The 27,955-nt window shown below is 41.5% G+C and overlaps 1 long non-coding RNA gene across 5 annotated transcripts in view; it reads right to left on the bottom strand.

Moving 5' to 3' along the window:
* Positions 1 to 27,955, bottom strand: part of LOC106783078 (uncharacterized) — a 259,582-nt gene that overhangs the window by 135,510 nt on the left and 96,117 nt on the right. Inside the window, exons 5-6 of one of the 5 annotated variants that reach the window (XR_011438189.1) lie at positions 21,297 to 21,412; positions 19,547 to 19,666 (exon numbers count right to left, since the gene is read on the bottom strand). The exons of the other annotated variants lie outside the window; for them this stretch is intronic. This is a non-coding gene — a long non-coding RNA (uncharacterized lncRNA). The remainder of the gene's footprint in view (positions 1 to 19,546; positions 19,667 to 21,296; positions 21,413 to 27,955) is intronic. 5 annotated transcript variants of the gene reach the window in all.

Genomic DNA, 27,955 nt, shown 5'->3' with positions numbered 1-27,955 from the left:
ACAGCAAGATTTGCGTATACTGCTGCAAACAGTGATGCTTAGGAATTGCTATTTAGTACTCATTTAAGGTGTTAAGAACTTAGTGGTTTATTAAATTATTGTTATTATTCATTTCCCACCTCTTCTTTTCAATACTATAAAAACAACAACACATCTTCTGGTTTTTGAGATGGTTATTTTAAAACTGTCAACTTCCTGCTGAAGCATTTTGCTACAAGCTTGAATCAAGAGAGCTTCTGACATTTCTAAACCTAAAACAAGACATGGAGCTTTATCTTTTCTCCTACTTAATAGCTTTCAGCCCCTCTTCACTGCAGATTCTCATGCCCACGAACACATCCTATGTTCTTCCCTCTGTTGCTAGATGTTAGAGGGAGATGTCTGTGCTGTAAAGAAGATATTTCCTAAGAGTCCCTGGTCTTAGCCACCCTTCCCCAAAGGACTCCCTAACTCTGGAGAGCAAACACACTGGGGTGGCCTGGGCATAAGGAGCACCCTTTTCCCATAATCTTGTCAGCCTCAGACTAAAGCAGTGTATGAAGCCCAAACTTGCATCTTGGATCTCTCCACACTCCAGGCAGCCACAAGGAAGAAAAGACAATGGTGTGAGCTCACGGTGCTTATTTCTTTAAATTGCATGGACAAAGGAGACAGAGGAAGAAAAGATGGACAGTGGTCTTCAGAATAAACCCTGGTCAACTAGCCACTTTGGCCACTTGGGTGAAAGAGAGAGAAGAGAGTAAGTCATATCCATGAACTGACATCTTTTCTCAAATTGACTTCACCATGAATAAATGTGAGCTAATCAATATTCTGGAATCTGACCAAGGAGATTAGCATGTCTTCTACATGGGTAAAGGAAGAAACATGGGGCATAAGGGAGCTTCCCCTCTCCTAGAGTTCTATGACTTAGAATACTTAACTTCTGAAATCTTAAAATCCAACAAATCACCAACCTCCTTTGACCTCTCCATTTTCAATTCAAACTTTCTTTGCCAGCACTCCTGCCCCCTTGTCTCTCATCTGATCTGCTCTGGAACCCCCAACCTTTGTCTTCTTTACTCCCCAAACAGGCAGCAGGGCCATGCTGTGGGAGACCACACTGTACAGACTGGCAACTCAGAGACACGCTGCACCCAATTCTTTTACATCTTACAGATTACACTCTCTTCTATTCCACACAGATGTTTTTCCAAATCTCCAGTACTCTTCTGATGCTTCTTCTTTCCTTTCCACTCCACCCTCCTTCCCCTAGCAGACGTGCTTGACTCCCCTATACAGAGAAAATATGCTTGTGAAGGCAGGAAGTTGATGAAGTTCTTGTATCTGAACCAATCCTATTTCCTTCCCTCCAGTCTCATAGAAAAAGATGTTTCTTTTCTTCAAACCATTAAGCAATATCCATGTTGTCTCCAAGTAGGATCTACTTGTGTCTCAGTGATATTGCTAGAAATAGAAGTCCTTATCTCAGTGTATCTTTATTTGCCTTTCTCTTACTATGAGGGAGATTGAGCATCTTGTAAATATTTGTGTACATTGGATCTTCTTTACCTGTTTTTTATGTCTCTCATTTTTTCTCACTCTTTTAAACATTTTCTTTTTATCTTCTTTTCTTAGTTGATTCTCTGTCTTTTACCGTGTTTTAGCAATGTCTGTTCTGTTTTCCTCCAGTTTTGCCTTCATTTTTATGATTATTTTAGTTTTTTTCTTACATTCCTTTCTTGAGCTCTTCCAGTTTACATTTTATCTTCTCCTACATTTCACCATCTTTTCCCTGGGCTCTTGCATCTCTGTTTGAAGCTCTCGTTTCATGAAAACAATTGTTTCATTGATTATTATTAAAGATTTTATTTTTCCTTTTTCTCCCCAAAGCACCCCCGGTACACAGCTGTATATTTTTAGTTGTGGGTCCTTCTAGTTGTGGCAGGTGGAACGCCACATCAACGTGGCCTGATGAGCGGTGCCATGTCTGCACCCAGATCCGAACCAGCGAAACCCCGGGCCGCTGAAGCAGAGAGCGCAAACTTAACCACTTGGCCATGGGGCCGGCTGCTCAATGATTATTTTTAATTCATGCAATATATTTAGTCAAATATTCATCTACTCCAAGGCAACATTTTTCTCCTGAGTGTTCTTTGTCCAATATATTTTCCTGTTCCTTCTTCCTTTTCCCTATAGTCCATATTTATATGGATTCTCACTTTCTGATTCTTCATTGTTGAAAAGGATGAGTTTTTCCACACCAGCAATTTGCAGATATATGTTGGGAAGGGACCAGTGCCATGTTCCAATCTGGCTGGAATTCTCTCATTATCCAGGTTTTGTGAGTGGTGATGATTGGCAGCACTGGCTCTTTCTCACAATAGCAACTTTCTCTTCTCCCCTGATGCCATGGAGATGGTCCATTTCCTCTAAACAGCCTTTCTGCACGACTTCTCATTTGGCTCTGCTTCCTCTGATTCTTAGAAGCAGACAGAGTCCAGGAACACCCCTGCCCCCTAGATATACATCCTGCTCTGAAGGTTTGAGTGTTGAACCTCAGGGAGCTCCCATTTTCCCTTTGCTGGCTGTTTGAGATCTGCAATCTCTATCCCCTCCCTCCTCATTCTCCTAACTTCTCCCCTTCTCTATTTCCATTGGTTTAGGAATTTACAGTTCTTCAGTTTCGTTAAAATTGGAATTTGGGAGTTTGTGCTTAGTTTTGTTCCTGGATGATTTCTAGAAAGAGCTAGAGGAAATGCCAAATTTATGTTGTAATATTCACAACCGCAATCTATCTTTTTATACTTTCTCTGAAACTTTGCTTCATGTGCATTTTCAAGCTTGTCTATTTTGTCCTCAAATTTAGTGGGACAAAATAAAAAGCCTTCCTCATACTTTATGCCCCTTGTCTACCACTACATCTCTCTCTTCTCATTCACCAAATATTTGCTAAGTGCCTGCTATGAGTAGGGCACCGCATTCAGTACTAGGACTATCATACTGACCAAGATCACTGTTGCCCCTGCTCCCTCTGAGCTTACCATCTAGGAAAGAGAACTGAGAATTAAATCAATACAAATACTCTGTATTCGATAACCCTACTTTCCCACTTTCTATTCACTTTTCAGCTCGCTGCGATCAAGCTTCTACCCCTCAATGCTGCTGAGATTTTATTCAGGCAAAGTCATCAGAGAAATTTTCATAGATAAATCCAGTGATGCTCTATCAGTCTTCATCTCACCTTTCTTCTCCTCAGCACAGTTTATCATTCCTTTCTTATTAAAATGTACTCTACCCTGAATTTCTGTGATGTTCCCACTCTCCTCATTTGCCCTTGGCCTCTCTGTCCACTCACAGTTCCTGCTGCTTCTCAGTGAAAGCTGGTGTTCTCCAGGGCTCTGTTCTTGGTCTTCTTCCCTTGTCATTCTGTGTGTCCTCCCTAAATGATCTCATGCCCCATCCCCCCTACCCCCCAACAGTTTAACTCTTTCTGTTACAAGCAACTCTCAAATCTATATCCTTAGCCAAGACTTCTCTCTTGAGCTCCAGGTTCATATATCAGCCACCTACCGAACATCTACACCTGGACACCAACTGGTTAGATCTAAAACTGATTTGACACTTTAGTCTCCGAAACTATATTCCCCAGACTGGTTTAGTGGCTTTACCACATACTACACCACCCAACACTTAAGCCAGGCATTTATCCTAAATCTTTGCCACTTTCTGACACCTTTTAGTGTATTTTAAATCTGCTCCCTTGCCTCAAGCACACCTTTACTGCCCTAGTTGAAACCCTCACCATCCCAGGCCAGAACTACTGCCATAGCCTCTTAGCTGGCCTTCCTACCTCATTCTCCCCCTGTCTGGGCAATACTGCCCCTGATCCCAGAGTGAGCTTCCTAAAATGCAAATCTAATCATGATAGACTCCTACATAGAATACCTTAATTTTTTCCCCATCCCTTGCTAAAATATAAACTCCTTACCACAATTTTAAAAAGCTTTCATGATCTGGCCTCTGCCTACCACCCCAAGCTTCTATCCTGCTGCTTTCCTCTCTTCCCCGCCTCTACCCTATGCTCTGCTATACCTATTACTCTTTCTCAAACCCACCATGCTAGTTCAAGCCCTATGTCATCCAACATGATTCTTCCTAGAATAGTCTTACTCCATATTGCCACCTAATGAATTCTTGCTCATTCTACAAGATTCAACTCAAGGGCTGCCTCCCACTGGAGACTTGCCTACCCTCCAGTCCATTCCACAATGTTATCTCCTCTTATTCCCTGTTTGATGTCCTAGAGTCATCTAAGAACATCTGTCCCGTGTGCTTGAATTCTGTGTTTAGTCATTGGGACTTTGACTTGGCTAGAGCAGAGCTCCTTGAGGGCAGGAGCATGGTCTTATTAATTTTTACACCTCTAGTGCCTTTCCAAGAGCCTGGCAATTAAATGTTTGTGAATTAATGAAGGACTGAGTGAATGAATGAAGTATGGTGAGATCATAATGTATGGAACAATATACACTAGTCAGTGAGGAAAGGCATTTTACCGCCATGGTTGTGTTGAAAGACGGGAAATACAGTCCTTCTCCCTGGCTATAAAGTATTTTACATCAGATCCTTTCTGAAGCATTAAAAGTTAAGTCAATTTCCAGGAAAATATGACTGCCAATATAAAATATGTTCTGAGGGGAATATTTCCCCTCCTAATACTTTCCATGCACATGAAAGGAAAAAGTGCACTTGTGCATGTGTTCCATATTGTCATCTAGAAGCTCATGCCCTTACATTTCTCCAGGCCTTTATTTGCAGGTTAGTCAGTGAGTATGTTGGCCAGGGATCAGTCCATGCATGAAGTTAGCAGGTTCTTTGCAGCATAACGAGTCATCTGCCTGTCAGTACCTGGTCAGGCCCAGCTGTGAAACAGAGAAGGCCAGAAGGGGCCAAGAGGAACCAGGCTAATTTGGCCAGACATGAGCAACAGTGTTCCATCCAGGCAAGCGGTCACCTCTGGAGCAAGGACAGAGAACCGTGTCCACTCTAGAGGACAGATATTAGATTCTGGGAGTGCCCGTGATGAAGCCAAGGGGGTATTAGGCCACCACTTAAGGAATCTACAAGTGTTAAGAAATATTGATAAGATGAGCATCACGTGCTGTGATGAAAGCCCTGTGTGAGGGCAGAGGCAAGAGACCAAAGGCCGTCAGCAGAGGTCAAGATACGGGTTCAAACAGGACCCAAGAGAGCAAAGAAGAGAAAGCAGCATCACAGTTTCCTTAGAGACAAAACCCACACTATAAGGCCATGGCAATACAGTATTGGTCCTGCAGCAGCGACGTTCTTGGTGTGTATGGATAAGGACTGTGTCCTGGACATTTTTTGGTTTGGGGTGCCCAGAATTACTTCCCCATATGCTTCTGGTAATAGAATCTATCTTTCCTGCAGAAAGCTCATTCTTTCTGGTTTGGGTGAAGCTAACCTCATCCACCCCTGGCTCCAGGGTGGGCACGTGACCCAGACCTGACTTCACGTCCCCTACTCAGGCTGTTGGGGTCTCTAAGGTGGTTGATTGTAAGTCTCAGGCATCTGGCAGCCATGTTGCTTACTGGACTGAAGAATGAGCAGACAGAAACAAATACAAGTGAGAGACACAGAGAGGGACAGGGACTCAGTAACATCTGATTCCTGGACACTTCTTCAACATTTGATTCCTGAAGCAAAAGGTAACCCTCAAATTCCGTTTTAAAAAAGTCTGAATGGGGTGTCTGTCACCTGCTATTGAAGAAGTCCTCCCTGTTAGAGGCCAATGTGCACCACACCCAGAGCAGACAGGCTGGGCAGATGCTCGCAGCTGGGTTTGCAGTATGGGCAGAACACCAGATCTTCTGAGAAATTCTCACAATTCTCTATGTGACCACCAAATTTTATGTTGAGAATTTTTTTTCAAAAGAGAAAATAAGCATATATTTTTGGTCACTGCTCTTACCTTTCCTACTCTTTTTTTGTTTCTCATCCTTTTCACACCCACACTCAACTTTCTGGAAGGGGTGGGGGAAGGAGTTGTTCGTATAACAACCCTAGAGCACTTGAAGCCACCTATCCAGAGGATGTTAGGAGTCATGCCCTGGATACCTGGGTCCTCCTGTGCAGTGGAGCAGAAGGATGCCTAGACCAGGGTTACCTGTCGTCTGAGAAGTCATCATAGGCCCTTGGGGTTTAGTTTCACCCAAAACTAAAGTGGAGATGGAGCTCTACTTTCTCCTGCTCCCTGCGGGATCCCATAATGATCCTGTATAATTAGCCTGAAGGCATTCCCTGCTGTTTGTTTGTCACGAAAACAAGTGGAAAGCACTAGAAAGAAGAGTAGTTATTTAGAGGTAAATAGCAAGGGAAGGTTGGAAATGTTTGATCTCATATATAGATATGGCCTTTGTGTTCCCCAAGTAATTACTTTTGGTTTACTTTTTTCTAAAAGTGCATTGAGATTGAAGGTTAGTAAGAATGAACAATAAAATTAGGTACTAAAAACGAACGAGGCTCTCAGGGGATGGAGCTGAATAAGAGAAAGCCAAAGTCTTAGCACTACATTTAGTGGCAAAAACACACCTCACGAGTTTGTCAGCCCTCTGCATCTATCAGACCTTCTCTACTAACACCAATTAACCGAGAGAGAATCTTCAAAGTTCGAGTCAAAGCCTTTGATTTCCAGATAAGAGACCACATCAGCTTTCAGAGAAAATTCCAGATGTCCCTATATTTCTTCATTATAAAACCTTCTCCCCAGCTTGTATTCCAGAAAATTTTGAATTACGTTGCTGCAAGGTACAAATTAATAGCGCTGACAAAGACTGTGTCAGAGATTTCATTTACAAACACTATTAAACCAAGAAGGTGGTGGCCAAATTGGAGAGGATGTTTGACCCTCTCCCAATTTTCCACTGCTGCAACGACAGAGACCAAGAGTAAATCATTCTTTATAGTCAAGTCTCCTGTTTTTTAAGAACAAGAAATCATTTTAGAAGACGTTTCATTTTTTTTTTCTTGCAAAGTCTTAATAACATCGGCACGCAGGTTGCGAAATAGAGGGAGACCGGAAACCACATCCGGAAATAATCATCTCCCAGTCACTGTAATGGATTATAAATGTTAAAGGGGCCGTCGACTAAATTACTGTGATGGTGTTGCATAAAAAGTTATGTAAATCTTAAATGGAGGTAATGTTCTTCTCATTATACTGGGGAGGAGGAGATGGTGGGACCCAAGACCTTGCTACAAAACAGTAGTTTGGCTTCATTTCTTCTTGTGCCACCAAATCTAATAGACAATTTGAATAAAACCACCGCCTCACATACTCACATAAACTGAGTTTTATTGCTAACTGGGGCATATTGAAAAGCAAGAGACTAACGGAGCCAAACTTCCCACAATTGTTCAACCAATTTGCTATCCCTTTATTTTTTTTATTTTTTTTCCCAAGGCGCAAAGTTGCATTTTCCTCAGCCCTTTCTCAACTGGTAGAAAGTGCTTATTATTCCTCTTAAAGTTGCAAGTGGAATTCTTTATCTCAGAGGCCCAATCACCATTTCAAAAAGATTTCTATTTTTAAGAGATTCTGTTTTTAATTGGCTACTTAGGAAGTCTATTTTAGAAAACGTACAAACTCACTGGAGTTAACTTGATCTATATGATTCAAAAAAGGGCAAATTCTGCCAGAAGGAAAACAGCAAGGACATTGGAACACTGATTTGGGATAATAATACTTAACAACGTGGGGGCACAGGAAGTAGTTCCCCTTTAATATCTCAGCTCAGACTTCCCTCTGCTATCAGTAGGCTGGTTGCATTACATTCAGAAGCAATCAGATGCACATGACAATTGCTTTTTAAGCACCACAGAACTAGCTGCAGTAATTTGGTTGTTTTCAACTGTTCTCTAAATAAAACTACTCCTTTAATACAAAAGCTCAGAGTTTATGAATTGTTGTTATTATTATTGGAAACTGACATACACATGCCCATGCACTTGGGAATATCACCTTGCATTGAAAATATAGCAGAAGCAAAGATTGCAGAGGAGCTGGAAGAAATTGAGTGCTTTCCAACCTTTTGAAATGCCTCGAACAATAATGCACATATAACGTATAGGCAGTAACCCTGCAGGAAAGAGATAGACATACAGAAAAGAGGTCCCTGCATGAAAGCTTGGGGGATTGTACACTTGAAATAGTAAGGTGAGATGTCAAAGCATTTTGTTATTTTTAGTATCTGTTTGACTGTAATTCTACGCTCCACATTATGTGAAAATCCGAGTTTGAGCAAAGTCAGCTTTTTTCCTTCTTTAATTCGCCCAGGCATTGTGCCCAGAGAGAGGGCTCTAGCTAGTGAAGGACCCGAAGGGCCACAGGAAGGGAATGGTGATGAGGTCGTTGCTGCACCATCCTCTCTGCACCAGGAGGCTGACTTTTACCGTGTGGCCTTCCCAAGCTGTTGCTCTTTCTTGTAAGTAGAGCCTGCCCCCATGTGGTGAAAGTGAGATGCTGCTCTCACTTCCTAGGAAGCCTTCCTCTCCTTCTAGGCCAGCCGGAGGGTATTTGTAACAACAGCCTTTCCACCACCATCCTATCTTGGAGTTGCTTTTGACTGCTTCTCTCCCCTCTGTCCTCCTTCTCCTCTGATTCTTTGTCTCCTTCCTTCTGTCTTCTTTCTTTTTCTTACCCTCTACTTCGTCCTTCTCCCTTGCCTTCCAGAGCCTTCCACAGTATTATTTATCAGCCCAGCCATAAGGGCTGAAACTGATGCAGACCCTCTGTCTGGGGAGAGGATCTGGACTCTGACTTAAGGGATTCAGACAATACAGTTTTGATAAATAAAGAATAATCACCTTAAAGGGCAATGCTAGCTGATCCTCAACAGGAAATCAGGAAATGTGGGTTTCACTGGCCTTGGCCCTGTCCCTGGAATAAGATACAGATGTAATATGTTTATATGGAAATTAGGGAATCTGGACAGAAGTACAGCTTCATAGAGAACCAGAAGGCAGGAAGACAAAGTGGGTTCCTCTGCCCTCTGCAAAGAATAGCAGAGGAGCATCCACCCATCATGTCCACCAGCTTCTCAGCAAGCTACGCCAAACACACACACTCTAATCAAAAACAATGCTCATTATGCAAATACAGACTCAAGATAAAGCTCCTCATTTCCTTCATAGCCCTTTTCCAACCAGCCTGCTATGCCTAGGGCCATCCTGAGCCACCAAACCATCCTTGATAGCATTTTCATCATATCACCTCCCTATACAGAAATCTTCAAAGGTGTATTTCTTCAAATATACCTTCGAAGGTATGAATCTGCAAAAGTATATTGCCTTCCAAGTCTAAATAGCTGTGCATTCAGGATCTCTCTCTGTCTCTCTCTCTCTCACGCGCACGCGCGCGCACACACACACAAATAGTCTCAACCCACTAAAGTTGTCCACTCTAGCCATGTTTCTCTCCTGTATGTCATCCACCATCCATGTTTTTCTTGCCTTCGTGCTTTTGCATTTGCTGCTTCTCCACCCAGAATGGTCTGACTCGAGGCCCACAGCCTTTTGTGGAGCTTACGTCAGTCTGGAAGTTCCTTTTTATTTTGCAAAACTGAAACTGCATTAGCACACAGAGCAAGGCATGTCACCCAGGGAGATGTAAGTTGAGGGAACTTTCATATCCATAAGAAAGCCTCATATTGAGATATAATACATATATTTTAATACAACTGTAATTTACAGAGCTATTAATCTTCCAAGGCAGGAGGTAGGGAGGGTGAAGTGTTCATAAACTAACAAGGAAGAATTCAAGTGGCTTATGCTATTGTCAGAATCCTGAGATGGAATTATGGCCCCATAACTCAAAGTTTGCCGGCTCTTTCCATTTTCTAATGGATGTATTGGAGGCTTGCGTTTCTGCTCACTTCCCCTGTTTACTCTCTAGCTTCCACTCCCTTCCAGTCACACCAAGAAGCCCCCTCAGAAGCAGAAAGTGTGTTCTACCTCAGAAGCAGAAAGTGTGACAAGTTATTTAAGCTGTATCTTTGTTGAAGAAATGCAGAAGGCAGTCCCCATAACTCTCCTAATCCAAGGACTCAGCACAGGACTGTGGTGGGAAAACCTCTCCTTCATAGCAGCAGACAAATGCCATAAAGTACCCATCCATTTCCTCCAGATCTGGCCGGCGTTGCTCATTCCCAGGAGCAATAATACATGGTGCACAAAATACCCACCAAGAAGGGAAGACCTAAATACCACTCAAGTCCCGCACCACATGCCCTTGGATGAAAATCTAGAAGACCGTTTCTCTAAGTGTAATCCGTCAGTCGCCTGCATCACAATCACCTGGCATGATCATTTGAAAATACAGGTTCTATACATTCAGAATCTTGGGGCTAGAGCCTTGGAATATGGATGTATGCGAAGCAATTGAAACCATTCTTATCCATGCTAACATCTGAGAACCTTTCTTCCAAGTATTCACTCTGTTTTCCTTCATTGTGCTAAATGCAGTATTCCAGACAGGGCCTGCCATAGAATAACTCAATGTGTAAAAACCCTTGCTTTGTGGACCCACCTCTGCCCCTGTACCCACTGCCCCAAATCACAGCCCTCTCCAAGCCTCAGCCCCGAAGATGCATCAGTGCACTCCTACTGTCCCTGGGCCTCCCTTGAAGTTCCAACCTGGACTTATCTTACCCATGTGAGCACTATGTGAGCATCTAGACCTTGCCCTCCAACCTAGTGTCCAACAAAATGTATCTCACCTGTGCCTGATTTTCACAGGATTTTGCTATTCATTAGATGACAGCTAACCAATTTAATCTGATGACTAATCCATGGTAAAGGGTTAACGGGTAGGTACTTCTTACACTTTGCCAGCATCAAAGGACACATTCTGGGGCAGATGAGGAGAGCCTTGGCCTTCTCAATCACATCTTTAGGTCTAGCCTGTCTCTAACATTTGCTAGCAGGTCTCAAATTCTACGCAACTTTATCTCTACAATGGGTTAAGAATCCCCATTTTCCCCCAAAAGGTAGAGTTTAAAGCACTTCAGAAACTTAAAAGTGGCATATAAACAAAAGAATTTGTTATTATGATTCATCTTAAGACCAGCCTTGATTCAGATACCATGGCAATTATATTCCTGGTCCTGGCAGCAGGCAAAAAATTCTGATTACAGTCCTTCCAGCCAAGTCTGTGTCAAATGCATCCTTTGATTAGTGATGGTGGCTGGGGCTCCCAGGGCTGGCCCTGCCTGCCGCTCATCCTCTTTGTCCTTCTCCATTGTCAGGAAACTTTGGCTTAGACCTTCCACACCATGTGGATGTGGGCTATTGAGGATTATCTAGCGAGTCCTACCACCTCATGTTACTAAAAGGAAACCCTTCCACAGAGGTGACAGCAGGTACTAGCAGAGATGGGACTAGGTCTTCTGAGCTCAACCCAGTACACCACCCTGCCTTGAGGTCAGTTTCCAAACGGGCCTTAAGATGTCTTTGGGACATTTTTATGGTCTTTAAGGATATGCCCTCCCTGCCTGGCCCCATACCTTGATTTCACCTATTCTCCTCATCTCTGTGCCTTTGGCCAAATTGCCCTCTAGGTAGTTCTTCCCAGAAGGCTATTCCTTTTGATGTTAAAAATATCCTGTAGGAATGACACAACACATCCAGATGCTATAAGGACAGAACCCATACCCTATGCTTCGCTGGCCCTTACCCTGGTGGACTAGTCCTTTCTCTGGAGTTTGATGCTATGTTGACATTTGGCTGCCTGCTCACTGCCAAAAGACTTTCATGTGGAAGAGGAGGAAGAACTGCAGAGAGGGGGAGATGTATGGGTCGTTAGATAGTTATATAGTCTGCTCTGTACTAACCTAGGTTCTCACGTGGACTATGGGAAGAGATGGGAAGGATGGGACGAGATCTTAAAAGTCATGACTGACTCCTCCAGATAGGACAAGAATCCCAATAGGGCGTGTTGTAACATGTTCGAGGAACTTTTCTAAACCTATGTTCAAAAAGACTGAGTTCAAGCCTTTGGCCTTTAGACTGCATTGGAGCACTGGGATGCTCCAATGGGATGGCCTTTGTGCATGAATTTCTGGCATATTGATTTTTTTAGCCTCAGAACTCCCTTGAATTTTGAGAAGTGCTCATTGAAATACAATGCACATGTTCTTTAGTCTGAGCCAGTGAGAGAAATGTCAGGGCTGGACAATGCTGTCAAATAAATATGATGCACAATAACAACAGTGGCCATGTATAACTAGCCTAGTGAATTTGAAAACCAAATCTGAGAACATTTGGTGGCTTGATTAATTTGCTTTGCCTATCTGCCATCTGTTGTTGTCTCCAGGAGCCCAAGATGGGCAGCCCTGCTTGGTTCTGCTGACTTAGGCCAGCTGGAAACTCTCCTTTTTGAGGGAGCGGAGGGCGGTGTCTGCAAAAGAACAAAGGTCCCTGGCCCCTGCTCTGATCTCACCATGCAGCTGGGAAATCAGGTTTTATATAAGCACTTCCTCCCATATGCTCCAAAACTACTTTTACGTCCTCTGCCTCTGTTTAAAAGTTGTGTCCATTCACAGGTTCACCTGTTTTATATCCTCCCATTCTGATGACTAAAGAGAAAAGTGAGGTCACCTGGCGACAATCAGGCAATTGTTTCTTTTGAGCTGAGCTGTAGAATGCCACTTTTGAATTTTGTCTTTTTATTTTTTTTAGCTGAATTAGTTCATTCCTTTTACAGCAAAGCTTTTCATCAAATGCCCTATACAAACTTAGTGTGCAGTAGACTAGGTAAGCTCAGCTTTGCTTTCTGAATTATGAAAGTATCACTCATCTTTGCCCTTGTCCTGTTCCCTCAAACTCATACACTTGACTTTCCTCATTCATTCTTCAACAGAAATATAATGAGTGCTTCATATGTGAGCTAAATTCCAGGAATTCAGAAGTGAATGCACCATCCTTGGTCCTCAAGCAGCTCACATGCTAGTGGGGGAAGATAAATAAATAAAACTGTGCTACATATATTATGATAGAGATTTACACAGGATACTTGTGGCAAACATTTATAGCTGTCTGCTAAAATCAATTCCTCTCTTTTTCCATAGTAATAGAGTTTTAGCTGAGCATATAGCTAGCTTCCCTCCCTCTGAACTCTCTCCTGGGTAACTAAGCATGGTCACGTGACTAAGTTCTCCCCATCAGGAATACAAGTTGGAAGTGATGTGTGGCACTGCCATGGCTAGGCCTTAAAACATCGCACCTGTGCTCCACCACTCACCTGTTCTTGTGACCTGGAACATGGACGTGCCTGCAAACTAGCTTCAACCATGTAGAAGAGGGCAGTGCCCTAAGGGTTGGGGAAGAATAAGATAGATGGAACCCTGCATGACTACACAGGGCAAACAGGCCCACCTATCCATCCTGGACTGCTTTGGGAATGAGAATAAAGCTCCTTGTTCCTTAAGCCCCTATATTGTTGGGCCTCTTTGTTACAGCAGCTTAGTTTTCACTCTAACCTATACAACACTGTGCTCCACACTTGTAGGACTGAAGTGAGAGTAAACTCTCACTTCAAAGTCTGAAATGGAAGTAAACAATTCACCTGAGATTACATCACGCACTGGGTCACCCCACTTCCCTAGCACCTAGCACAAGCTCATATCTGCTGATGCAGGCTGACTACGGCAGCAGTATTCTGAAAACTACAGAATCATTGCATAATAAGGGGCCAGAAGCAGAAGGGACATGGAGATTACCTAGGAAGCACTATGTAGTAGAAAGGGTGTGGGTAGCGGTGTCTGAAAAATTTAGGTTTGAATCCTCTGTTTCTCACTACCTTTGAAACTTGGACAAGAATCTTAATGCCTTGATTTATTTTTAAAAATTTTCTATATAAAGATAATAATAACATCTGTCTTACAGCATGGTTGAGAGGATTGTAACTGACATACCAAGCCGAGAGCCTGGAACATAGTAGTCTTTCATAGGTAATTACTATTATTAACATTTTGCAGGCCTGGTGAGAACAGAACTAAGTGCTTTCTCACTGCAAAGACAATCCTGTCCTGCAATCAAGCCTGCTATTGGCTCAGCTAAAAAGTCTGCCCGTGTTGAAGAAATGTAGAATTTGATCTCCTCACCTACAGAAGCAGGTAGAAGCTCATTTTGCTTGGAATCTTCCTGTACACACCTTCAAATCTAGATTAATGGACCCAAACTAGCTTACACCAAGACAGATCTATTAAAAGCAGAAGAGAAGAGATTTGACTCTTGGGTAAGTTGATTTTAATGCCACATTTTGCATCCCTTTTTCTGGATACCTGTTTCACCGGATTATAAACATAGTAAAAGCAAGAACCACGAATTTTTCATGCCATCTTCCTCCAACTTAAAAACATTTGACACCCTGGCAGGCATTCTGTAAACATCCAATAAATATTAAGTGAATCATAAAATTTTAGAGCTATAAGAGATTTTAGAGATAATCCTATCTTGCCCTCATCTTTCAGATTAATTTCTTTAACCACTCATTCAGTCAACATATATTTACCATCACTGTAATGTGCTGACAGATTGGGCTGCACTAGAGATATGAAAAGTAACATCACAATTGGTAAAATGCCTTGCTCAAAGGTGAGCTATTAGAATTAGGAAGAGTATGTAGGTCTTCCAACCTCAGTGGTCTTCTTGCAGAGTGTTGAATATACCAAGATCTTGCCCAGTGGGGCCCTTGGCTCTTTTAGTTTCCCACTGCCCCCAGGTCTGCGCAAGGCTGTCTGTTCATCCTTTGGAGCTCCAATCAAAGAAGCTTGGCTTGATCATCCCACTTAAAGCCTCTAAGCCTCCTTCCCACAGACGATGAGAAAATCAGGCCCTCCATAATCAAAATAACTCTACATCAAATCTTCTGAAAGTTAAAAAGTCAGTGAATACGAATACCCTTAGCGTTTTATTTCCTGAAAGTCCTACTCCCTTGAAGGAAGGCTAGGAATACTGTGACTCCCCCTCAAATTATGTCTAAATCTCCTTTCAGTGAATATTTTACTTTGTCTACTATAATTCCTCATTTCTTTTTAAGTGTTTTATTTTGAAATAATTTCAAACTTTTAGAAAAGTCTCAATAATAGCACAAATAATCCCCATATGCTCTTGGTTCAGATTCACCAAATGTTAATGTTTTAACATATTATTTATCATTGTGTATGTAAACGTGTGTGTACGTGTATGTGTGTGTGTTTTTCTACCTGAACTGTTTGGCAGAAAGCTACAGACATAAATACTTGAGTGTATTTCTATCAAAAAACAAGGACATGCTCTTACATAACCACAGTACATTTATTAAAATTTAGAAAAGTACTATTATACCCATCTAGTATGTAATCTATGGATCTTATTTAATTTTCATCAGTTGTCCTAATAACATCCTTTATAGCAAAATAGAAAAAAACAATTTTTTTGTACTACTCAAGGATACAATCCAGGACCATGAATCCCCCTTGATCTTCCTTAATCTGGAGCAATTCCTCAGTATGTCTTTGTCTTTCATAACTTAATGTCTGGAAGAATATAGGCCAGTTATTTTGTAGTATGTCTTTCCATTTACCTTTCTCTTATGTTCCTTCAAGATAGATTCATGTTATATATTTTTGACAGGAATTTCACCAATGTTGTCTTCTTCTCATTGCATCTTTTCAGTTGGCATACAATTTCCATTTGTCCAGTTCCTGGTGACGTTAACTTTGATTACTTGGTTAAGGTGCCATATCTTTCCACCTTAGTTACTATTTTTTTCCCGTGTAACAAAATATATCTTGTGGAGGGAAAACGAAAGGAAGGAAGGAGTCACTGCTCCCAGGCAAGTTTGAGATCTAGCAAGGCAAATTCCATTAGGTTTCAAGGCCTGGGACTAATCCTCTGGACCTGAGACTCGGCCCCTGAAGTTATTCTTTCTTCTTCTTGAAATATATAGCATGGGGGCCAGCCCAGCGGCATAGTGGTTAAGTTCGCATGCTCTGCTTCGGCAGCCCGGGGTTCTCAGGTTCAGATCCCAGGTGAGGACCTAGCACCCCTCCTCAAGCCATGCTGTGGTGGCATCCTACATAAAATGGAGGAGGACTGGCACAGATGTTAGCTCAGTGACAATCTTCCTCAAGCAAAAAGAAGTGGATTAGCAGCAGATGTTAGCTCAGGATCAATCTCCTCACACACACACACACAAAAGAAATAAATTGCACGTTTTCAGATAAGTAGTTTTATCATCCTGTTTCCTGCCTGTATAATTTTGGAAGTCTTCTGGCCTTCCTTTATTTCATCCTGTCTCTGTACCTTTTGATTCAAACTGGCATGATCTCTGCTCATGTAACATTCTCAAAAATCTTGTGGGTTTCCCAAGCATGTCATAAAAAGTCATACATTAGACAAAGGGGTCCTTCACAAGACCCCTTCCTGGATAACCTCATCTCTATTCTTGGCTTCTGCTGAGATGGCTGAAGGGATCCAGGAGTCACACACCTAATCTCTTCAAAGAGCTCCTGTGTGATCCTTTGATCCTTCTGAAACACGAGCAAAACGTTATCCAATCACACCCTTGGCTTTCTCTTCAGAGTGCTCTTTCCTAACAGTAAATCTCCTAATTTTAGTGTCTTTTGTAATATGGATTGACTGATAATTTCCCAAATTACCAAGTCCTGGTTCCTTTTTTGCTTAACAGTTCTTCCCTCAATCCATCTGTTTCCTCTCACATTTTACTATCAGACACCATGTCTTCAACTCTTTGCTTTGATTTCAACACTAAGGTTTCTGCCACTATATAACAAGGATTAGCTTTCCTCCAGTTTCTAATAAGATGTTCCTCATTTCCTTCTGAGCCCTCACTAGCAGCTCTTTTTACATCCATATTTCTACAAACAGTTTATGGTGATTTAGATATTCTCTAAAATGATATATTTTCTCTACCATGCCCCTCAATCCCTTCTAAGCCTCTCTGACAGAGTCTTTAACATCAATAGTTCTACTAACTGTCTGTTGAAGAAAATTCAGGTTTTTTCTCTCATGTTCTTCAAAATACTTCTAGCTTTTACTTATCACCCAATTCCAAAGCCACTTCCACATTTTTAGATATTTGTTTTGGCAGGACCCCACTGTCAGTAAGAAAATCGTTATTAGTTTCCAATTATTGCTGCAATGAATTGCCAAAAACTTAGTGGTTTAAAGCAACACAACTTTATTACTGTATAGTTCTAGTGGTCAGAAATCTAAACGGGTCCATAAGGCTGCATTCTTTTGGGGAGCTCTAGAGGAGAATCTGTTTCCTTGCCTTTCCAGCTCCTAGAGGCCACCTACATCCCTTGGTTTGTGACCAATTCCTCTATCTTCAAGACCAGCAGTATAGCATCTTCTCTCCTTTCTGACTTCTGTTTCCATCTTTACATCTTCTTTATCATTTCTGATCCTCTTGCCTTCCTCTTCTTGACCCTTGTGATTACATTGGTAATCAGGATAATCTGGGATAGCCAATTGGAAATAATCTCCCCATATTGATATCTTTAATTTAATCACAGCTGCAAAGGTTTTTTTCACCATGTAAAGTAACATATTTGAAGGTTCCAGAAATTAGGGTGTGGACATTTTTGGGTGGCCATTGTTCTGCCTACACAGCCAAGATATAGTCTAAGGCCAGTCTATTATCTATCATGATCCCCAAACAAATGAGGTCAGACTAATTGTTGGCCTTTAGTGTCACTGCCAATAATTACAGGGGAAAATAGGTGGGTCAAAAGTAGCTCCTATCTCCAATGGTGAGACATTTCATGGCCCATTTTCCTCCACATACAAACATGTAATCTGAAAGCATCCCACTTACTCCAGTTTGAGATTTGTTGTTAAACCTGGCTTGGATCATTATAGTGTTTTGGTTAATAAACATTGGCAGTGTCACCAAGTAGTTGCAGCCTCAGTCTCCACACATGACATAACCAAAGACTTCTCAGGCATCAGGAGAAGCATGTGAATTTGTGTCAGTCAGATTGAAACAAAGTTATGCCAAACTGTGTGTTTGTAACCATTGATGGCATCAGACACTGCAGAATAGTTCAGGACCAATCGTGTCCCAGGTCCCTTTTGCCCAGGCTACTATCTAGAAAGTGTACCAAGCTGACCCAGTTTTGCTATTAGGAGAAAGAAAGATATATCACGCCCAGCAATTGTTAGGGTGGAATCCCAAATTTTCAAAATAGGTCTGTATAACTCTCTAGGCCTTTTGTCCTCATCATTAACCAGGAGTGGCCAAAAGGGATGAATTCTTCTTGGAACAGCCACATTAAAGTGACCAAACTACCTTACTAAAGTATGAAGACCAGGAAAAGGCAAGGGACAAAGAGTCAGAAATCTTTTTGAGTTGACTTTTGAGAATGCTATTCCAGCACTCAAGTATACTGCGGATGGTAGGGAACATGTAATGTCCATTAAATTCTTTGACTATTAGCCCATTGTTTGATGGTCTTCGCCAATGATCCAGAAAGCCTAACACATGAAACAGCTTCATTGTAAGGACCACAATGCTGTGGCTAGAGTCAGCTAGTTGGGCTGGAAGAGGAATACCATACCCTCAAAAAATGTCAAAGCAGTGAGGCAACATCAGTAGTCCCAAAAGGGAGTCAAAGATTCAATGTAGTCAATTTGCCAGGAACAGACAGAGGTAATGTTCCATGCAATGTGGGCTCCTTCACCATGGAATAAGCAGGCTAAATTTTTGCAGGAGTCACAAGTCTGGTATGCAGTGAAAGCTTCTGCATCCATCAGAAACACATAGTCTTTTACAGTGTGCCCTGTCTGTGATAATGGATATGTTGCCATGTCCAATGCGATGATGAAACCAGGGGGCAATGGTGGCAATCTCGGCATTGCAGGCTTGATAGCCTAATTCTAATTGGTCTAATCAGAGAACAGGCCCTTACTGTGCACATCTACATGAGTGACTCAGACTGTCTGATGGGCAAGTACAATTTGTTTACCCAGTTCATGGCCCCAAAGAGGGATGTCTTTAATCTGCCAGTCTTAGTCTTCAAAGTGGCAGACCAACTGGTTAAGCCATTGGTAACTGCCAAAAAGGCAGTAGGAGTCCTTGAGAGTATTGTCTAAGGCAAAGGTGATTTAGTCTGTGTGGTACAGTTGGTCTTCCAGAACTGTCATTGGAGTTGGATGGCTGCTGCCATCCAGTGGACACCATCAACTTGTAATTTAACTGAGCCGAAGTAAACTAGGCCCAGGATTATAGGTGAATCTCAGTGAATCCAGGGCCCCACTGAGCCAGCAGATTTGCTTCAGGCAGTGGAATGGGGGGGATAAAGTTTCTCCCAAAGAGATGACTGCCACTTTTTCACATAAAACTCTTTTCACGTAAAACTCTTTTCACGTAAAATTTTCATGAAACTCACTGAGTTTCATGTAAAACTCAGATGTCACTAGAGCTGTGCTCTTAAATGCATCATTTCCTTTTGACAAGAGAGACTTATGGGACCCTTCCCACCTTGTTTTGTTGAATCCATGTTGATCTATCCCAAAATGGGTATATCCAGCCTGAGAGTCACAAGGCCTCCATTGGTAAGACTTTCCATTGGTAAGAGCTTAGTAGCAGGTTAACAGCTACCTTTAGAAAAAAAAAGGGGGGGTGGGGGGGAGGCAGTATTTAGTGGCTACGTCAGAAAGCTGGCACTGTTGTGCAGAAAAACAGCCTCTTCTAGTACTCTAGCAGTCATTACACCCTTAACTAAAGCTGAGGTTTCCTTTTTTTTGGTCTGGGTTTATGTATTGTTTCTCTTGGACAAGCCAGGAGGGGACAGTACATGTGGTAGTCCCTGAACAGGAAAATTCCCTCTGACATTTATGAGCATTCACAATACAAGCATATAAAACATTGCTACCAATTATGCATTCAGCAGTGGATACCACAACAACAGTATGTTGTATTGGCCCAGAAGCCCCACACAGTAGGCCACTTCAGCTTTCCTTCCCTACTTCAAATTGTGTCCAGATCCCATAAGTTGAATTCAGGCACGAAGGAGTCTACCCTGAGCACACGTCAGAGCCTCGAGCAAGTCTCCAGGTCATGCTATTTCCCAGCTGGGGGGACCAGGATTAAAGGGTAGCGGGAGAATTTAGGCTATGGTGGGATGGCAGGGGCAGCAGGAAGGAAATTTTATTGTTAGCGGTTTTTTCCCTCTTTCAACCCTTCACCCTAAGATCAGAGCCTAAGCACCAGCACTACTTCCTCCTTCCTATACTTCCTGGTGTCTAGCAAGCACTAGAACCCAGGATTCCCTTTTTTTCCTGCCCCTGAACACAGGCTACTACAGTCCACCCTGCTGTTCTGAGGACCATTGGTGACCTCTCTGCCTAGTACCCCATCTTCTCACCAACCAAGTTAAGCTGTGAAAAGGGCCAGGTGGGTGAGCGCAGTGCCTCTGTGCTTTTGGGCAAGGCAATGGGTTCACTTTTCTTTCTGAGTGGCTTCCTGCTTATGGCTTAACCAATGTTTTCAATTCATCCAAACTAAAGTTTTTGGTCCACCCAAAGCTCTATTTAAATAGCAAGGTCCACATTGCTGACATCAGTTGTTTGGTTTGGGGACTCCTGGCTCAATAGTCACAGACAAACTGCCTTTTAGCTGGGGCCATGGAGCTTGCTTGCCCACTGTCACAATAACATCCTTTCCTTTGCCTACCAAGAGGAAAGAAAAAGCAACAATCAAGCACTATTTGGGTAGCTTGTCTAGTCCTACTTTTCAAAGCTCAGCCTTTAAGGATTAATTCAATTCATGTTCATTAAAAAATTGGACAATGGGAAACCCTTCCTCCACCCCCACTTTCCACACACCTACCAGTCCTCCCCACCACTTGGGCAAAAACATTTGCTACCAGATTATAGGAAGTTTTCTCATCTCTCTGGACCTGGTTCATGGAACCTTTGTCCTTCCTCTTCCAAAATGTCATTTCTCCATCAGCATCCCATCCTTGTCACTAAAACTGTCAAAGCTACAATTTGACTTTACCCTACTTTTATAAGCTGTTAAGTTAGCCTGTTCCTCTTTCATGGATGCTCACAGAAAACATGAGACTCTTGAATCAGAGACCACAGACTGATTATTCACAGCACAGCAAGCATCATGAACATCAGATGCTTACATCGGTTCCCCTTGCTCCCAAGTCCCATGAGGGCAACATGGAGGACCCAGAAGGATACCTACATATGCAGTGTGTTGCATTATAGGAAACACTTACCTTCATGAATCCACCAATTTTTTAGCAAGCAGTAAGCAAGCCTGCTTTTGTACCAGAGGGAGACATTACCTCATCCTTCAAAGCTGCTCACTGCAGATACAATCCTGAGGAATAGCCTGGGTAAAGAGAGGTCAGGGCCTTACATTTTTGGCATATCCAGCAAAACATATAGAAGCATGAGAGATCTATGGAGGAGTCTCTGCCAATAAGAACCAGCCCTCTGGGAAAAGAGTAAGAATTTTAAAAGGTCTGCATTGTATCATTTCCCAATTTCCTGGTTTAAATACTCCCACCATGGGTACTTGAAGCTACCACTGTGATATTACTCGAGTCAGAGTTGGGAAGAGATATGCACGCACTCTAGCTGAGCCCTCCACTGATAATTCTTGCTTGAATCAATTATTATTATGATGGTTGGGCTGCTGGTCCCTCTTCTCCACAATTATCACAATTTGACCAAATGTCACCTCCATGTTTGTTTTTCTTTCTCGTGTATCTTCTTCTTTGTCAAGGAGCTGTTTCAATAGACCATTTTATGCGTACGTGAGTACTTAGATGGTTGCCTGCAAGGGCAGATTCTAAGAAGGTCAGTAACAATTGGGGTGACACTCAGAGAAGGGCACATGCTTCAGAGCAAATTGCCCTCAGCTCACACCATCCAGGTGGCGCTAGATAAGTTAGCCTTGGTGGAAACTGAGTTTTTCAAATGAAAATGAGATTAACAAGAAAAGCCTCCATTTATTGCGCATCTCCTATGTGCCAGGCAATATACTAGCCATTTTAAATTTAGAGTATATCATCTCATTTAAACCAAAACCATGAGTTTTTTTTTCCTTTAAATATATCTTATTTAAATACTTCTAACATTTTCAACATGGTTTTGCAACATTCAGGGCCCATAATTTCCTATTTCAATGTTATCAAATGATAGTGAAGATACTTTGTGGGATAACAGGACTTAATTAATAACTAGCTTTTCAGCAACTGTTAGAACGCCTCAATTCCATTAAGTGAGTGACATCAGTTGGAAAAATGAGGCCAATTTTTGCTGCAGGTTTAAAGAAAGTGGAAATAACCTCTAAATAGTGGTGTATTTGTGCTTAGCAGTGGAAGGTTTTTAGTTCATACTTAATTGAAAAGGCAAGTCACTGTTGAATTTTGAAAACCCTGGAAGAGTTTTTTAAAGTAATTTAATGTACCATTTTATGGTTGCTTTTGTAGTTTAGAATTTGTGATGGATATCGAGGGATGTATGTGCCTTCTGATCCCTTAGATTTAATCAGACTTCTCACTTGCTTGCTTGCATAATGGTTTATGGTACCTTTGGTGATTTGCAGCCAACCTAGCACTTTTAATAATTTACTGTAAAAGCATTTAATTTTTAATGGACAAGAATGGGTTAGAGGTAACTTTTGCGTTGGTAAGTGCTCTCTGGAAGAGTAGAAAAAAAGGAACAGTATATTTAAATTCCAAACATTATTGAAAAACATGCATCTTTTATTACCAAAATCAAATGCATAATTGAAGAACATACCTAACCCAAAATTATTGTTCATGCTTTATTTAACCAGAAGATAGCATTGCTTTCACGATGCTATCATAAGGACATTTTTTCAAATTCTCATTTTTTTTTCTTATCTTCCATGCTGTTTTCAATATTCTGTCTCACAAGATAAAGCATACCTGCTACAGGGTGAGAATACATGTCATTTTATTACATCTTGCTAATCAAGAAAAGCCCAACAAAAGAATGGTTTGTAATGTCTGGTACATAAAAGAAATAGCATCTTATATTAATTTTCCTTAAAAGTTTTTCTAAGATCTCCAAATAATGTGCATACCTAGGAATGATTTCACAACTAGTCTTAAAAATACCAGAGTTTCCATGTGGAAAGAAAAATGGGAAGATGCCAGGATAAATATTTTTTAAGACTTGATGGAGGACAAAACATATCTTGCCTTCAGAGGCACATAAAACAAAAAATGTTGCAATTGCAGAATAATCCCTTTTTCAGATACGCCATATGTAAAAATAAGAATGGCTTCACAGGACTGCTTTCTGGGGAATCAGCTAACAGCCTACAGCCCTGGAAATTTATTCTACTCTTCTAACATTCCACAGCTGACTGTCCCCGAGCTTATGCTGAAATGGGCTGCAGGGAGAACTCTGATGGTCAAGGGTCCAAGTTTGAGCTCTGTTTCTAAAGTGCCTTTGGAATTCAGGCATCAGAGCAGCTGCATGAGAATATGAAACTCATTCTCTTTGTTTTGGCCTTCAAAAAGTCTTGAGTCTAAACCATGCTATAGAAATTGGTTCCCAGGAACCTTTGGTACTTAGCCAAGGAGTTTATGCCCTGTCAAAATTACCCCATCTAAAGCTGAAAGTCTGAGGATCCAGTCACCATTTCCATGCTTGGTTTCCTGGGATGAACCTGCAGGTGCAAGACTTACCTGGTTACCAAGAACCCTATCTACTTCTCACCATCTTTTGGCTTTCTGGAAGGGGTTATATATAAAACAGCTCCTTTCTCTGTTAGCTAGATTCTCATCTCCACCCCAGCTAATGAACAGAAACTTCTAGATATAATCAATTGTCTCCCAGATTTGAGGAAGCAGGAATTGCTCCTGAGTAGACAAGTTCAGGGGCACCCGAGTTGGGTGACCTTTACCAATCACATACACATATCTCTCTTTCTCTTCTCCAGCTCTCTCAAATTCTTCACCTCACCTCACCAACGTTTACTTTTAGAGGTAGAGAATCCTTAGAGATCATCCAGCAATCCACAGACTTTTTCACATGAAGAAACTATGAGCTAGATAATTGCTCAAGGTCACACGGAAGCTAGAAACTAGAATTTTCTAAATTGAGTGCTTTCTAAATAGAGCGCTTTTAGAAATCTGCTTTCTAAACTGAGTGCTTTTCCCATTACATCATACGGTCTCGCTCCCCTCTTCCTCTGTCTCTTTCTTCCCCTCCTGCCTCCCTTCTCCCCTCCCCAACTACCGTCATCCCTTTGCTTTTGTTTTAGGCCTTCCAGTGGTGCCAGAAGTACCCATTAGTCTCACTCAGCTGCAGTGGTGGCCTTGAGTGCTAAAAAAATTAAGGGATGGGGAGGGGGGAGATAGTAGGTATTCCTGACCCTAGTCTAACAGTCTTTCTGGCTTAATTCCTTTTTTCTTCCTTCTCTTCCATTCAGGTGTGCTCCCTCTTTTTCACATTCTGACAATACTGAAGAACGAGCTGACTTTACCCTAGCTAATTTGCCAGCCTAGTCTTGATGATAGAAACATAACTAAGTTTCTTGTGCATATTAATTCCTTTTAGTGTCCTTACCAGGTTGGGGCTTTGTGAACCATCTTCCAAAGAGAACAGACAAACGTAGAAAAGAATGTTATAAATGTAGCCTTCTAGCCTCCATCCTGGCCTAGGTCCTTACATTCCCCCCAAATTTATGCCAAATAGATGAAGTGACACACCAAAGTGTCAACACTGGTCACTCCACAGGCATGGAACTGGAGTAGGGTAGAACCAGAGAGGGAGAGTATTATGTTTATTCTAGCAAGTCTTTTAAAAGTTGAAAAGAAATAAAAGAAGGAAGGAAAAAAGGGAGGAAAACATGCCTAAATCACAGTAAAATTTGAAAATCTGAAGCCTAGAGTGTATCAGAAAAAAATATTTTAAGTACAAATAAAAAGCCTGCAAGCATAATACAGTCAAATCCGTAATTTTTTAAATCTGTAATGCTAGGTTTTAATGAAAGGCAAAAAGGTCTATAAATTCTGTTTTTTCCCTTAGCAGTTAAAAAAAGAAAAATTCTGAGTTATGGACTGACTGTGAGTATAGATAAGAAAAATGTCCCCGTTGTGACTGGGTGCTAGAATTTTTCACGTATACCACTCATGTCTATATAAGGGGGGAAACAGACTGAAGAACCGTCAATCTTGTATTTTTGGCAGACTAAATGATTAACCATTTCACATCAGAGTCAATCTTAATCCAATCAACTGTATGGGAATTAGTCACTATAATGGGAAAAGTACTTAACTCAAAAGGGTTCATTCATTAATCACATATCAACACACCAGAAAGATAATTTTTCTGCTTAAGTTCCCAGGCTCCCCTTATTCATTCATTCCTTCAGCAGCTATTTGTGGAACTCTTACCATGAGCCAGGCACTCTGTAGGGCACTGGGAACAAAAACACACTCCTTAATACAAAGGAGATGGTAGATTAGAGAGGGGGAAATAAAAAATAAATTAGCTCATGCTGTAAACATTAACATAGATTTGCCACACAACACACACACACACATACTGCCATGGAGGTAGGGGCAAAAGGGAATAATTACATATGTATTCTAGGGCAAGTAGAGAAATCATCACAGAGGAAGTGACACCTGAGCCAGGACTTAAGGGCTGAATCAGAGTTCATTGAAACATTTCCAATGAAAATCAAAGCCTGAAAACAGAAAAGGCCAAGTTTATGAATGAATACTTTTATTAGACCAGCACTTCCCAATGTGTTTATAGATCTTATTTGGAAAAAAAGGATTCCATCTTCAAAAGAACGTTTAGGAAATGCTGGATTCTACAACATTAAACAATTTTCTTTACAGCAGGACTTCTCAGAACCTTTACATCCCCAAAATTTTATGCCAACCAAATACATGAAATGATACACCCAAGTGTTAACACTGGTTACTTTCTGGGAGCCAAGGTGCATTATAAATCTAGAAGAGGGACATAGTATGCAATGATTCTCAAGCTTAAAGAAAGCCCCCTTTTCTTTGTAGAACTTGAGGGTCTACTTACCTTTGTGCACACTTTATGTCTGTATTCATGATCTGTACTCATAGATTTATTTTCATGTGTGTTTTTAAACTAAGATAAGAAAAGGTAATTGTAAAGTCCACTAATGAATGCTGAAGCTTTGTGCAGTGATCATGGCCATTGAGGTTTATCCCAGGCAAGATTATTGCTAAATGAATGCTCAAACTCCTGTTGGAAAAAGCAGCAAAGTCTTAACATTTAATATTACTGCACTACAATCATTCTCATTCCAGAAAAGTTGTCATTGTCTTACAGGATTCTACAGGGGCTATGTGACCATTTGGTTTGGTGTCAGTGTTAGAAGAAGATCAGAAAACCCAGAGTAAGGTGACTGAACAATACACATGCATATGGCTGGTAATTAGGTACTAGATAACCAAACCAAATAGCAACCCAGAAAATACCTTTCTTCTTTGCATAATGATCAATAAATAGACTAATAATTAGATCTTCCCTTTACATTCACTGCATGTATATTTTGAAATAGTATGTGTCAAATTATGCTTTCCTATTTGTAAAAAAAAAGCACAATTTAAGTATATTTTAAGGAGCACTAAATATTAATAAAAAAAAGGGAGGGAAATGCAGATGGTCTAGATAACACAGTGAAAGATGAATGACTCAGTGGGTCACCATTCCTGTGAACAGAATTTGAGAAACTGCAATAAAGAAAGACTTCAGGCCTGTTATATGACACTATTTAAAGCATGTACTACCTGTATAATAGGCTGGAAAAGGACTGATTCAATTGATGAAGGAAGATTTAGATCTATGACTTACATTATCATGATGAATCCTATATTAATATTAAAGTTCTATCCATCATACTGGAAATTTCCCTGGAGAGTTTTTAACATTTCCCTCGTGGCTGCCTTAATATGTAAATTACTGCCATCCTGAGAAACCGGTGCAGAATCTCTGCTTATAACTTTTTCTACATTACATTTTTTTTCCATTTTATTTCTGTGCAAATTGAGTCCCTTTTAGTTTTAGAAATAAGAAAGTTGCCCCCTCTTCAGATTACCTGAGTTTATATCACTTTCACAGACGCCCTCTTCAGTTGTTCCATATTGTTTCCTATTTCCCCTTTGTTTGCTGACAGTAAAATTAGCAGCAGTAAGAGGTCTGCTCTGTAGGCTTAGGAAACTTGGCGCAAGCTGTTAGTACAAGCAATAAATGCTGGCCAGCTTCTATTTTGTAGCCTGTAAAATGTTGGATACTCTAGCTCAGATTCTTTGGTCGGTGGCCACAGTCTGCAAATGTCACATTTCATCAAAATCACTTCGGCAACTGTTGTTTGCAGGCGCATCCAGAGAGAGGGTGAGGCAATCCAACCACGTGGGGGAGGGGTTAGAATCTCTCAGTACTAATTTACGGTGTATCAAGAACAACACTGCCCCAGGTCTTCACATGTGACAAAAATCTGGGGATCTCCTTGACCCTAATTACAAGATGCCCCAAATTCAACTACTTTTGAGATTTAGGGTGGAGGTGAGGGAAAAGAATAACAGGCCAAGAATCGTTCACTAGGCCCGGTTCTCTCCTCTGTGCCAGAAAGAAAACCTAGAAGATAAAAGTTCATCTTCTACCAGCCTTCCAGTTACGGATGCTCTCCTCCCTCCCAGCCTGCATCCCACTTCCTCTTCCTCCGGCCCCGTAATTAACTCTAGGAGACAGGAAGAATAGAAGCAGCAGCGGCAGCAACCAGTAACTGACATTTTGGGGGAAGTTTCTGGGCTGATGACTCAGCCAGCCCTGCTCAGCATTTGCTCAACATTTTCTCGAAACGGGCTGTTCAAAACCTTTGACAGGGCCACTGAACAGAGAG

This window comes from Equus caballus, chromosome 4 (assembly GCF_041296265.1).
Source record: "Equus caballus isolate H_3958 breed thoroughbred chromosome 4, TB-T2T, whole genome shotgun sequence".
Lineage (NCBI taxonomy): Eukaryota > Metazoa > Chordata > Mammalia > Perissodactyla > Equidae > Equus > Equus caballus.
This window is presented reverse-complemented; position numbering and strand designations above follow the sequence as displayed.